Here is a 14,834-nt window from a genome sequence, read left to right as displayed (position 1 = left end):
ACAAACTATATAACACACCACCTCAAACTTAGTGGCATAGAACAGTGACCATTTTATTATGATCATGGATTCTGTGGATTGACAGTTTGAACAGGACACATCAGAAATGTCTTGTCTCTGCTCTCTGATGTATTCTGATGACTAGAAACTGGAGGGTTCACTTCCAGGATGGCTTCCATACTCACATGTTGGGCACTTTTGCAGGGACAGCAGGAATGTTGGGCTCAGCTGAGAATGTCAGCCAGTGTGTCTATGTGTAGCCTCTCCACTTGATGGTCCCAGATAGTTGGATGTTCCCCAGAGTAAGCCTTCAAGGAGAACTAGATAAAAGCTGCATGGCGTCTTCTGACCTAAGCTTAGAAGTTACACTGAGTCACTTCGACTGCATTCTTTTAGCTACAAATGAATCATAGACCAGCACTGATTCAGAGAGATGGAAATGAGACCCCACTCCTTGATGGGGGAGTGGCAGGTGCACACTGAAGAAGATCATGTAGGATGCAATATTGTGGTGGTCATCTTGGGAACTTATGCAAAAGGGAAACTCAGTCATCTTGATGTTTTGATTCCATAATGCCAGTCTTCTATTTTCTTATGCGAATCATTCAAATGTCTCATTATTTGAAAATTTGGTATTATGTAGAAAAAATTTGGATGAGTACCTGAATATTCCCCTTTTTACCTATGTGTATTACCATCTGACAGATAACTTTTGTATTACTGCATGAATCAAAGGAGCAGTGTTCAACACAGTCTTGGTTCATACCCTTAATCTGAGAAACTAAAATAAGACTGTAAGATTGTGCCAGGTTATTGTAAGGAAGAACAGATTATCACTGTGAACTTTACAGTCAGCAAGGCATTTAAACCAGGAAGACAAAAGGAGAGAGATGTTAAAACAATAGATTTTCTGCTTTATATGAAAATCTCATCTTTTAAGTAGCTGGTTATTGAAACATTACATATTTATGACAGAGAAGACTTTTACCTGTTAATAACAAAATTCAATTTGTGTCTCAGCGATAAAACAGTTTCCTCCTCTTCTCCTATTTATGATAGATTTTTATGTATGAAAATGCAATTAATTTAAAAGAATAATAGGTGAGTCTGGTAACTAAATAGGAAAATAGTCTCTTTTTACAATGGAGGGAAAGTCCCCTATTGCTAATGGCTGTACTGTAAATAGCCACAGAGAGATGCATTTTAGGGTTTGAACATTAGCTTCATATTACTGTAATAGTTAAGGTAATGGGACAGAATTGTGTTCCATAGGATGTAGAATTATAATAACTTTATGTGTTGAAGGAAGAAGGCTAAGCCAGTATAATGACCTGGGCAAGGATTTCACTTTGCTGGGTCTCAGTTTCTTCATCTATAAAGGGCTGAAACCTCACCTAGTTATATAATTCTTTGACTTTGTTGCTCTTTGCACTCACTCACTGGAATAAAGCAGTCAAAGTTAATGTTAAATATAGGAGTACAAAGGTCATTCAGCTAAGTTTCAGAAAGTTAACAAATCCTTATCACTTTACACTTCACAGCATATATAAACTTGTATCCATTAATCCCAAAAGTTAAACAGAAGTACTTCAGGAAAACTCTGGATTAAATAAATTATTTAAAAATATATGGACATCATTCTTAAACTTAGAGCAGTTGTTAACCATAATACTTAGCTGTGAAATATTGTAATTAAAATTTTTAGTTTTATTCGTTTGAATCAAAAAACTGAATTCACTCATTTGGAGCCAAAATTTAAATTACTAAATAATAATTTAATAGGATATATTACAGATGAATTTCTGAAACTTGTTCTTCTGAGTTTAAAGTGTCTTTATATACTAGCTAGTTTGAAGTCTAGGGGCTGCGATATTTTTGTACTATTTGGTTATAAGATGTTAGGAATTTGTCCATTTCGCCTGCGTTTTCAGATTTATTAGCATAATGTTCATCAAATTATCTCGCCTTTTTACAACCCACTGCATATGTAGTTTTGTTCCTCTTTTCCTTACTAGAATTGTTTGTCCTTTTTTACTGATCAGGTATGCCAGAGATTTATCAGTTTCATAATCCTTTTAAGCATCAGTTTGTGGCTTTGTTGATTTTATGTATTGTTCTGTTGTATCCCTTTTCTGTTTCATTAATTTCTGGTTTTATCTTTATTATTTCCATTATCCTTATTTCTTTACTTTTTCTTTCTTTGGGTTTATTCTTTTTGCTATTTTTTTGACTTTTAAAGTTGTATGCTTAGCTCTTTAATATTTAGCCTTCCACTAGCTTATGAATTCTGCGCCTATATAGTTGGCTTACAGAAAAAGTATACTCCTTATGACTGGCCTTTTTTGGAGTCTGATTAAGGGGGACACCTGTTTTCTCGGAGGTGCTTCCCTCCGAGTGAGGAAGAGTCACCTGAGGTATTGGCACATGAATAAGTGTTCTTGGGAATCCTCATCGCAAAGATTCTGTGAACATGGACTTCTGAAATGGTATTTTCTGTAAGCTGTGGGGTCAGAATTAGAGTATAATCTTGTCAACCCCAATTTTATTTTCCTGACTGCCTCTGAGAGTAGAAATCAGTGATGCAAATATCCTGTGTGTTTTTACACAAATTGAAATTATTTTTCCATAATATTTTGTTAATGGTGCTAGTTGTGTTTGTAGTTGAGTTACTTTGTCACCTCTAAAGCATCTTCCACACTGTAGCATGTGAATGGAACAATAGGTACTTGAGTCACTTGATCATGGATTCCAGATTCTGGAACAGCCTCTTTAGAAGGCAACTGAGGATATTATTTACTGATTTGAGTGGCTTTAGAATATCATTTAACTTTTTAAAATTATATTTATTAGATGTGATCTTAATCTTTACATGTTTTTCTTTTATAAATGAGATAATAATAAGGCATTATTAGTGTTGTATAATTCTCAAGGGTATTCCACATAAACATTAAAAGTTAATTTATAAAACTTAATTTTATTGCTTACTATGATTATATGATAAATTCTCGCTTATTGAGAATCTGAACTGGAAAGGTCAACCAAAAATTTAAAAGCAGATATGTAAATTAGGGTGAGAGATAACAAGAGCAAGTGCTTTGAGCCCTGTAAGTGGCTATTACATACTAGCAAGGCTATTGATGAGGGTGGAGAGGACCTTTAGGGAGGGCATGCTTAAAGAATGCAGGAATGAAAATACTTGTATGGTGTTTTAATTCATTTTAAAACTATATTTTCTTCTCATTTAACCATAGGCCACTCAGTTCCTCAAATACTATGAATAAATAGGATTTTATTGGATTGATAAGCACTGTATTACAACCACTACGAGATGAGAATACAGTAAAACAGTTTGAATACTAATTTCTTGCACCAAATCATAATCTATAAACGTGTTTTGGTAATTCCACATTTATAGCTTTCCTTTATTTTTGTCCTTTAAAGGAAGTTTGGTGTGGTAATGGCCATTAAAACTATTTCTCATTTCAGTGAAAGTTTGAATTAGGAGTTTTATGTAGATGAATCAAATAGATTAAGGCCATTTCTTAAAAAGGTGCTTAACATTTTGACTGAAAAGCATCTTTAAACATTACAAGTTTTATTTTATTTGTGGGCCCAGCTCATATGATAAGTTTTCCTAAGGGCATGGAGCAGAGCTCTCAGCTTCTTAAGTGTGTTTATAGCAACAGATATATGCTCAATGGTAGGGAGAGAGCTAGTCAGATGTTTTAGTCATATATTTTTTAAATGGACAATTCCAGAATAAGGTTGCCTTTGAAAAGTGTCTTTCAAATAATTAGTGTCAAGTACATTATTTTAGTTTTAATTTAATCATCTGTTTCATATATAAGAAAGCTCTCAATATCGTGACCAAGGGATTGGGGCGGTCTGATGTATTGGAAATGTGACTTACTTGCTCCAGACACTTTGAGAAAGTGTGAGTTGGTGAATTTCACATCCATTCTTGGCAAGCTGATAGAATATCTAGGAAAGGGTAAGATTATTGAACACATGAGCTGAGAATAATCTTTTGAGGGAAACAGTATCTAGATTTTCCTAAAAGGGGATCTTATTTCGGCAGACTTTCAGCATTCTTCAAAGGCTGGGTGAGGATGTGGATGAGAAAAACAGGAGATGTACTGCTCCCTGTATAATACAACAATGTGAAATAAAAGTATGGCAGACTTTGAGGGAACAAGATTCTAAATTCCCAGAATATCACTAACTTATTTTCATATACAAGTGCAAATTTTTTTCTAAAGACAGGTGTAAATCATTCTAGTATGATCTTTATAACCACCACCTTTCTATTAATCAGGCAATCATCAAGAAAGAATTTGATTGTGAAGGGTACAGGTTGAACTGTTCTTTAAGTAAGGACACAAGAAATATTAAGATTACTATGGAAAAATCTCATCCAAGAAACTGGAAGCTATGGGAAAAAGAAAATTAAAGATTCTTTGATTTTAGTAGGTTGGTTGAGTTATACATATTTTTAGCAGAGCAAAAAAAAAAAAAAAAGAGAAAATAGTTGCATGCTACTATTTAAAAAGAATGTGATACAACTATTTTTAATCTATGTCAGGGTAGGAGGAAAATTTATACTTTTTAATAGTTATGAACTTTTAAAATTCCTATGAAGCAGAATCTTTACTGCTAGAACAATTTGGCTCTGCAGTTTTTGTTATGTTAAAACTTATTCAGGAAGAATTTCAGTATTCAGAATTCAGCACTCTGATTTACAGTTTTAATAGGAATGCAAAGTCAAACCTATTTTAAGCATATAACCTCCCTCAAAGCTTTAAAACAATTCTGAAATTTTATAGAGTTCTAAAATTGGTAACTTTAAAGATTTAAAATCACTTCATGCTTTTCTAACTGGATGGAACTTTCTTTGATACATTGTGTATCAACTCTCATGAAAGATTATTTCCTTTCTCAAAAGAAATCATTCCTAAGATCTCATAATTCCACCATATATAACTATGGAGGAGGCCAAATTAGGGAAATACGTCTTCCTATGCATGTATGTGTTTATACTCTAATATTGTTTAATACAGGGCTTAGAAACAATATTAGGTGCTGTTGAAGATAATCCTGTACGGGATATTTCTGTCAGTATTGTACTAAATATCATAATTGGGAATGGGCAAATGAAACTCTACCTGTGAATGGGCATAGAGTATTTTCCTAGCCCATAGTAATTAAAATAGAAATATTATGTTTTAAGAAAAAAATGTTAGAGACAGCTAAGTATACCACCTCAAGAGGGTAATCATAGTACAGGGTTTAATAAAAGACAGTCCTTCCCTCACCCACCCTCCATCAAGGCACCCATTAATACCTTGGACAAACAGAAAAGCTTCTGGAGGCAAAATATTGCATATCAAACCTTGATTTCCCTGTCAATACTTACTGTAAAGGTGAAAAAAAGGATTCATTAGAGAAAACAATAACCCCTCTATAATACATATTTAAAATATAGCAACCTCTTTCTAAGAATGAATTTAAAAGATCACTAAGTATAGGAAAATATTTTTGAGTGTCAAAATAAGCTTGGCTCCCCCACAACCACCAACCAGCCATTAAAATGTGATTTGTGTTGGAATCCCTGACCAATCAGAGTGACTTAGACTCTACAACATCTAGGGTAGGGGTCTCAGTCTTTTGTCTCCTGTTGGAGGGATAAGGGAGAGCTCAGTCCATAACAGTGGCTGTTCACCACCCTGGTGATTTGAGAGTGGAGGTGGGAGCAGTCAGCTGGTCAGCTGGAGGGCAGATATCACATCAGGTGATCTAGCAGTGAGGAGAGGGGAAGATCAGGGAGGTAGCAGCATAGCTGCAAAAGGAGCAAGGGAGCAATGACAGCAGAAGGCTGAAGGCCGGTGAAAGTGGCCAGGGTTGCACAGGTAGAGGCTTGGATTTCTACCTGCCATTTCCTCTTGCCCTCTTCAGGGTCTTTAGCACAGCACCCACCTCTCAGTGGACTTTTACTGACAAGGAATTCTATTCTTTCAGACTTTCACTCTTCTTGTGTCAGAAACACCTGGTGGCATGGGGTTTGGTTCATTTGCCCTCATACACTCACATAACCACTTCTGTTAGTACCACCCTTAATTAAATATTTTTTTCATTTGTCATCAGATTTGGGGAGTTTTCAGCCATGGCTTCTTCAAATATTCTTTCTGTGCCTTTCTCTCCTCTCATTATGGAACTCCTATTATGCATATATTGCTATAATTAATGGTATCCTACAACTTTCTTAGACTACTCATTTTCCTTCATTTCTTTTTCTTTCTGCTGCTCAGATTGGGTAATCTTAATTGACCTGTCTTCACGTTTGCTGATTCCTTCTGCTGTTGAGTCCTTCTGGTGAAATTTTCTATTAAGTTATTATACTTCTCATCTCCGGAATTTCTGTTTGGCTCCGTTTAAAAAGTCGTTTTGATCTATTTATTGATCTTCTCTATTTGGTGAGACATCATTCTCATGATTTCCTTTAGTTCTTTGTGCATGATTCCGTTTATTTCTTTGAGTGTATTTAACATAGTTGATTAAAAATCTTTGATTAGTACATGCAATGTGTGGGTTTCCTCAGGCAGTTTTTACTAATTGCCTTTTTTCCTGTGTACGGGCAATACTTTGTTCCTTTGCATATCATGTAGTTTTGTTGAAAACTGTAATTTTTAATATTATAATGTGGCAACTCTGGAAATGAGATTTCCCCCAGGGTTTGTTGCTGCTTATTATAGTTGTTGTTTTTGATTTGATTAGTGACATTTTTATACTAATTTTATAAAGCCTGTATTCTTTGTCATATAGGTCCGTTGAAGCTTCTGTTCCATTAGCTTAGCAGTCAGTTAGTGATTGACAGAAATTTCCTTAAACACCTGGGACAAAATACCACAAACAACTCCTAGTCTTTGTACTTGGCTTCTGTGTATATGTCAAAACATGTTTTAATACAAACCAGGCAGTTTACAACTCTGCCTTAGCCTTCACTTCCTATTTGCACAGAGCCTGGAGGTCAGCCAGAGGTGAGAGTTTAGGGGCGTCTCAGGTCTTTCCTGAGCATGCGCTTGGCCCTAGCAAGTTAACTTTTCTACAACTTACAGTCACTCTCTGCTGGACTATACCAGTTAAAGGTCATTGGAAGAGAAAATGCAGAGTGATAGATTTCTCCTTTTACTCTATAAGGAACACTGCCCTGTTTCCAGCAGCAGCATGAAGGTAGTTTACTAGCATTGTTCAGTATAAGTCAGTGATTGCAAATAACCATGATATTCTTAAAGCAATGATTTTTACTAGGTATTAGAGTATACCTCTAGGTCAGGATTTTAGATTTTATTTAGCTTGATTTCATATATATGGAATTTAAACCTACAGAATACAGGGTTTTTTTTTTAATGTAAAATGATTTAGGCCAGTATGGTTAACCAGCATGTACACTTAGAATTCCAAAATTCTGTTTGCACATATATTTATCTTAGTCAGTTCGAGTTATAAACATGAGCTCTATTGCTCATTTTCTTTATTGCTGCTATCTAATATGATGTTTTTAATTTCTTGAGATGCAATTCTCATACCATACAGTCTATTTTTTAAGAGCATACAATCCATTAGTTTTATTGTATTTATAGTTATGCAACCATTACCACTATCTAACTGCAGAACATTTTCACGTCTCTTTTCATACCTTGCCCAATAACAGTTACCCCCAGTCCCTGGCAACCAGTAAATTACTGTCTCTCTGAATTTGCCCTCCCTAAACATTTTATATAAATGGAATCATACAATATATGGCCTTTTCCAACTGGCTTCTTTCATTTAGCAAAATATTTTTAAAGGTTCATCCATGTTGCAGCATGTATCAGTACTTCTTTCCTTTTCATGGCTGAGTAATATTCCATTGTGTGGGTATGCCACAGTTTATCTGTTCATCAGTTAAAGTACATATGGGTTACTTCTACCTTTTGGCTATTACGGACTATGCTGCTGTGATCATTAATATACAAGTTTTTGTGTGGATGTATATTTTAATTTCTCTTTGGGTATATATCTAGAAGTGGAATTGATGGTAACTCTATATTTAATTTTTTGAAAAACTGTGAGATTGTTTTCTAAAGCAGCCCAATCTGCTTTTAGGTGACAAGTTCAAGTTCACAAAGAAAAGGAGTGGGCCATATTGACTTATACTTCTATAAATGAAGTGTTTCAAATATTGACAATTTGCAAGGAGGATGTCTGCATGAAAACAGCTAAAATTATTTTTTTTGATCAGCTTCCCCAGGGCTTCTGAGTGTTACTGCCATGCTCATCAGAATTACGTCTTTTGCTGATTCTTCATGATAATTGATATTTCTATTTAATCAACTTTAAGTTGCTGTCAAACAGAAAAAGCCCATTATTCATAATCAAATGCTCCAGAATCAGACAGATGCAAGGGCTGGCTTTACTACTTCATAGCACTGTCACTTTGAGGAATAATGCCTTTTCTTGAAGAAAAACTTCATTTTCCTCCTCTATAAAGTGGGATTAACAGTATCTACCTCTAGGTGTTCCTGTGTTAGAATGAGGTCATGTATGCAAAGCAGTTGCCTGGCATTTCCTAAGTTCTAAATAAATGTTAACTATTGTTATTATTATTAATGTTTTGTCATTATTTAAATGTAATTTTTGAAAGATAAATAATGTCTTAAAATACTCTCTGAAACTACTTAGAGACAAAGCCTATTTTAATATAGTGATCAGATTTTTAATCTAGCAAACAAAATCATTTGTAATCAAAATCTTTTTTTTTTTTTTTGAGACAGAGTCTCACTCTATCACTCATGCTGGAGTGCAGTGGTGCAATCTCGGCTCACTGCAAGCTCCGCCTCCCGGGTTCACGCCATTCTCCTGCCTCAGTCCCCCCAGTAGCTGGGACTACAGGTGCCCGCCACCACACCTGGCTAATTTTTTGTATTTTTAGTAGGGACAGAGTTTCACTGTGTTAGCCAGGATGGTCTTGATTTCCTGACCTTGTGATCCACCTGCCTCAGCCTCCCAAAGTGCTGGGATTACAGATGTAAGTCACTGCGCCTGGCCACCCTTTTTTAAGGTGAAGGAAGAATGGGATGTGGGTAGCTGAAAAAAATCAATTTAAAATATTTCTTTGCTAGTTATTCATTTTGTCCTTGATATGTATTTAATTTAAAGCAATTTATTTTTCTTTTCTTTCTTCCCTGAAGCAATGTAATTTGAACACAGACTTATTTTTTTTATTAGCTAAAGTGCAATGTTAAACAAAATCGTCATCCCTTTTAGCACTACTTTTAAGTTACTCTTTAAGGAAGAACTGGGTAAACCCTTCACAGAATGTTTGCAAAACATCTGATTGCACAATATGGTGTAAACTGTCGCATTTCTCTTTCATTTTTTAATAGTGACCAAAGTGAATTTTTTTCCAGTGATTGCTCCATAATATTATGCTAAAAATGTGTTGTAAATAAAAGATTGATAATAAAATACAAAAAGCATGAAATAAACAATAGAAGACAAATATGAAAATAGTCAAGAATGGTTAGCAAACATTCTGATTAAACCTTTTTTGTTAGTTTAAAAGGAATGCATCATTGCTTAGTCTTTGTTCTAAATGAGATGTCCCATTATCTGTATCTGGAGCATCAACAAGTTTTTATGGCTTGGTGGCATCAGAAGTTTAAGAGCTAAAAGGGACTTTGGTCGTAAAGGTTGGGCTAGCACAGGGTTTCTCAGCCTGGGCACCACTGACAATTTTGCGTTGATAATTATTTGTTTTTGGGGCTGTTCTGTGCATTGTAAGATGTAGGCTCTACCCACTAGATGTCAGTGGTGCAGGGTTCCCCCTGCCTGCCCATTTCCCCTGCTCCCACCACACACAATGAGAACCACTGATCTGGAGTTTGTCAAAGTGTACACTCCATGCAGCACCACTCATGTTGGAGGGGCTGAGATACTCCAGGAAAAGATTCTGTTGTCAACTAAGTTTGGGAAACCCTTATTTAGACAACAACAAAAAATTGTCAGAGCTCTCAATGTGATATGTAAAGTGAATTGCCAAGAGGCGAACATGCAGCATGTCTCAGCTTATTTGACAGCAGCCCGTTTTTCAAAGGCAGCTTGCAGGATGGAACATACTCCCATTCCTGTGCTCCAACTCTCATTTTCCAGGTGAGGAAATTGAGGTCTAGGGAGGTTATATGACCAACCAAAGACTCTGCATTACCTAATTTCATAATTGCTGTGTGAGCATGTACTGCACGCTAGCTCCTGTGTTAGGCACTGGAGAGGCAACGGTGATACACAGGATAGGCAGACAGACCCAGTAACTACAACACAATGTGGTTAGTGCTAGGAGGGAGGCCCTCCAGGAGGCTGAGAGAGCACCTCGAAATGGGCACTTCATTCAAATTGAGTAGATGAGCTGAGTCCATGTTGTGCATGTTTTAGCTGAGGCATCTGTGGAGATAGACCAGTTTGGGAGACCAGGCAGTAGACTGCCTACAGAGGCCGATTTTGCATTCTGTGTATAATAATTGAGGCAAGGGACCATAAGAGAGCCCTCTAGGGATGAGAAGCTGAGGGTAGAACCTTGGGGGAAATCCATGTTTAAGGGTGCACCAAGGAAGAGCAGCCCCAGATAGAGACCACAAAGGACATAGGAGAAAGTACTGAGCCACGCAAAGGGTGCAGTCTGATGTTGCAGAGAGGCAGCTGCAACCTGCAGGGTTGAGGGCCTGGGCTCTGGAGCTGAGCTGGTATTTGAATCCTAACTGCCTAGCTCGCAGGGTGTGTGATGTTTGTCACCTGTTGCATTACTTCCCAAAGGCTCAAGTTATAAAAGGGGTGTAATTGTAAAGCCTACTTCATCTACTTGTTGTGAAGCCTAGCTAAAGTATGGGAAGTATGGAGTACCATGCTTGACATATAAGAAATGCTTAGTAAATATTGGGTGATGCTATCCTTATTATTATCAAATGACATGAGGACTCAGAAACATTCATTGAATTTGCTATCATGGAGGTTGTGGGTGACCTTGGCAAAAATCCATTTCTGTGGAGGGACAGATGGTTTGAGAGTGAGTGGGAGGTGAAACAGCAGAGGCTGTGAGTTTAGAAATTTTCTCAAGGTTAGTTGTGAATGGGATTGGGCGGGGGGGTGGGGGTGGTGGTGATTGCTGCACGACAGACTTGGAATTTGAGTGCTGGGTTAAAAGAATGCCACAGGGGAGGCTTGGGAAGTTTAAATCTGAGGGTAAGACGCCGGGAGAGATGAAGATGGTGATGCTAAGCAAGGAGTGAGAGACAACTAGGAAAGCAAGGAGCTTGGGAGGGAGGGGAGGAGGGAATGGGGCTCAGGGAGGAGGAAACAAACTGCCCTGCACTAGGACTTGCCTCAGAGCCTATGGAGGCTACCAGAGTTAAGATTTGTAGGTTCCTGAAAATGAGGATTTAGTGGACCATTTTGACCTTCTGTCCTTAATGATAACATATTTTTAAATCCTGAAAGGCAAGAAAAGAGAAATTTCCCAAAAAGACTTCTGAGAAGGCGGGCAAGAATCAGAGCCTCCTGGTGAAGTTATCAGACACTCTGGGAGTTAGCTTGGAATGCATACTCAACTCACTTGCAATCATTCTTAACTTTTAGAGAAAGCCTCCCAAATTTAACTTTATTGAACAGCAGCCATTGGCTGTTTTCCTGATTTCTCTGTGCACAGATAGAACTTCCAGCATCTCCTCCTTTTCTGCTGACCCTTGATGTGCTGTTTTTCTGACCAGGAATAGCAAACTTTCCTCTTTCTCAGTCTCCTGTACTGGGCAGGAGGAATTCTCGCCATCTCCAAATCTTGGAGGACTGGGGAAGTTGAGTCCTTCTGAAGCTTGAAGAGAATGCTCTCTGCATCCTGACATAGGAACTATTTGAGTATAAAGAAGATGCTGCATGCATACATTCAAAGGAACTAGTGAATAGCTGGCATGCATTTTGATACTGTGCTAATTGGTAGCCCTGAGGTCTTTGGGCTTTGTTTATAGACTTCTCCCAAGACCCTCCAAGTAAGGCCTGCATGTTACTTCTCACAGGCTCTCAGAGAGTCTTGGGAAGACAGAGGCCTCTCTTTTAGACACGGAGAAGTATTGTGGGAGGTGACTTGCCCAAGGACACACAAGACTCCTGTGACTTTCAAGTTAGAGTGGTATTATGCAGCCAGAATTCGCCTGGTGTGACTTCTGTCTCAGAACCTAGAACAGTGCTCTTCTGCAGTAAAGACTCCTACTTTATTCCCTTTTCTCTTAGTATAAAAAATTTAATGTGGGTTAGAGGTTTTTATTATTTCTCCATTTAACTTGAGAAAGCAACCTCATGGGTTCATATTTTTGTTTCCCTCCTTTTAAAGGCAGGCGAGATTTCACGAGTAGATGAAAAAACACCCAAATTTGAGGGAGTGTTCCAAGTACATAAATACTTGTGGCTGAGAGAAAACAATGGCCCTCCCTCAAATACTGCAGGGAAGAACCAGTATTGGGAGCAGCTGTGTTTGAAAGTCTCCTAATTGTTATTTATTCTATCTGTAGATCTATAGTCCAACCAATGTATGAATAGGGCCTTGGCTGATTATATCTCTGTTTTGATCAGAACTGCTATAAATAAAAGACTTGTAGTATACTGTTTTCTTAAACTCCTAGGGTTTTACCACAAATCAGAGTTGTTTCTTGTGATTCAGCCTTCTTCAGCCTCTGTTCATCTCTAAGAAATTGAACCTAGAGTAGTAAACAAGTGATACTTCTGTAAACTCCCTAAGGGATGACTCCTCAGATCTGTGAACCCCATCATCCCTCCTAATCTCAAGTCACTTATTTTCTTATGCTTTGTGGAGTTCTCCTATAAGCACCTGAACTCCAGCATGTCCCAAATGATTTTCTCCTTAAGTCTGCTGCTCCTGCATGAGTTCCTATGTCCATTAATGGCATTCTTTATGACACAAGCAAGAAATCTTGGCACCATCTTTATCTCTCTTTTTGCTTACTCCAGTGTACATTTGACTACTCCATTTCCAAGATGATATTCTAGGCATGTCCGTCTTCTATTTTTTCCTCTGTAAAGGCAGGTAGTAGGGTAGGATCCATATCTTTACCTTCAGTACCTTTTGCTTGGAAGATAATGCTTCCTGCTGGCCAGTTCCCATTCCTCAGCCCAAATACTACATCTTTGGCAAGCCATTCCTCTCTGAATCTCCTTCCCAGGAAGATGCATTCACTTCTTCCTCTGGATTGCCATTTTTTTTTTTTTTTAACTCTAATGCTCATGAAACTTTGTGGTAAATTTTTATTTGAAGGTCTGGCTCTTCTGCTACATTCTGAGATCTTTGAGAGTAGGAACAGTAGATCTGTGTCTGGCACATATGTAAGCACAAAAGCTATTGACTATATTTAATTGACTTGAATTAGAAAAAGATGTGTGAAATAAAAGAGGAACAATTAAATGCTTATTTGTATTTGATCTCATTTTAGTATTTTTCTCTTTCCATTTCATTCTCTCCTCTCTCTTAGAAAAAAGCATGTAAATGTTCTGTTCCTATAAAAACAATTTAGAGACTTTCTTTATCAGCAGACAGAATAACCTGGTTACATTGTCGATGTTCTGTCTAAATGAAGTTTAACTAACAACTGTTAAACAGTTAAAAATATTTAACTAACAAATATTATTTATAGGGAGCAGGCATTGGTCTTGGAGTCTGAGGGTCCAGGTTCCAGTTTGGTTGCTGCCATTTATTACGTGAATGACCCCAGGCAAGTCTCTTTTTCTAAGGTTCAGTTTTCTCCCTTGCAAATGAGAATAATACCTCCCTGACAAGATTATTTTAAGAACTTAATGAGACATTGGATATGAAAGCATCTTGTATAGTGTAAAACACTAAATTCTGAGATAGAAAAAACTTATGATTGCATATTTGTGTCCCCCCAAAATTCATACATTGAAATACAATCCCCAGTGTGATGATTTGAGATAATTAGGTCATGAGGGAGGAGCTCTCATGAATGGGATTAGTGCCCTTATAAGAAGAGGCCAGAGAGCTAGCTCACTGTCTTTCTGCCATGTGAAGATATAAGGAAAAGGTGGTCATCTGCAGCCTGGAGAGGGCCCTCACCAGAACCCGACCATGCTGGCATCCTGATCTCACACTTCCAGCCTTCAGAACTGTGAGAAACAAATTTATGTTGTTTTAAGCTACCAGTCTATGGTAATTTGTTATGGCTGCCAGAATTAGGATAGCTCTTAATTTTCAGTTGAATCTGAATTTATATGTATTTCTTAGGCCTGGATTTGAAAACCATTCTGCTATATGGTTTAGGTAGTATCAGCTGTTAGCATATGCATTGTCTCAAGGACTGACTTTTCAATGTCTATCTTTATTTCAGGTTAGTAACATCCTTTGTTTGGTAATAACATGCATATTATTTCACCTGATGTTTTCCTAAGACAATTAGATTGAATTTTTTTCTTCTCACTTAAACATTTTGGAGTACTATTAGTCCACTTCCATGTTTCAGATAATATTGAATTCAGGGTGTACTTTTTAAAATCTTGGTAATTAAATTTAGCAGTTTTGTTTGGAGGTATTTATTTTCATCTTAGTAATAAGACAAGAAATAAGATGTTTCATAATTACCATATTTTGTTTGGGATTTCTTCTGAATTTTCTCTCTCTCCATGACAGTTCTCTTTTGGGAGAGGGCCTTCTCTCTACAGTCATATGCTGGTAGATAATGCATGGTAGCTGATCGGTGCTAGAAAATACAGGAGATCCAGAGCATCTT

At 37.2% G+C, this 14,834-nt stretch overlaps 1 protein-coding gene and 1 long non-coding RNA gene across 4 annotated transcripts in view; both read left to right on the top strand.

The window, feature by feature from the left end:
• The window catches only part of PLCL2 (phospholipase C like 2), a 194,719-nt gene that overhangs the window by 32,580 nt on the left and 147,305 nt on the right, over nucleotides 1–14,834 (top strand). The window contains exon 1 of one of the 3 annotated variants that reach the window (XM_065539872.2): nucleotides 14,101–14,216. The exons of the other annotated variants lie outside the window; for them this stretch is intronic. The gene's annotated coding sequence lies outside the window, so the exon portion shown is untranslated. Of the gene's footprint in view, nucleotides 1–14,100; nucleotides 14,217–14,834 lie in introns of those variants that run through there. 3 annotated transcript variants of the gene reach the window in all.
• The window catches only part of LOC123571908 (uncharacterized), a 72,410-nt gene that overhangs the window by 31,287 nt on the left and 26,289 nt on the right, over nucleotides 1–14,834 (top strand). The window lies entirely within an intron of this gene.

Source organism: Macaca fascicularis, chromosome 2 (assembly GCF_037993035.2).
Source record: "Macaca fascicularis isolate 582-1 chromosome 2, T2T-MFA8v1.1".
Taxonomy (NCBI): Eukaryota; Metazoa; Chordata; class Mammalia; order Primates; family Cercopithecidae; genus Macaca; species Macaca fascicularis.
The sequence above is the reverse complement of the archived record's forward strand: the minus strand, read 5'-3'. Positions and strand labels throughout refer to the sequence as shown.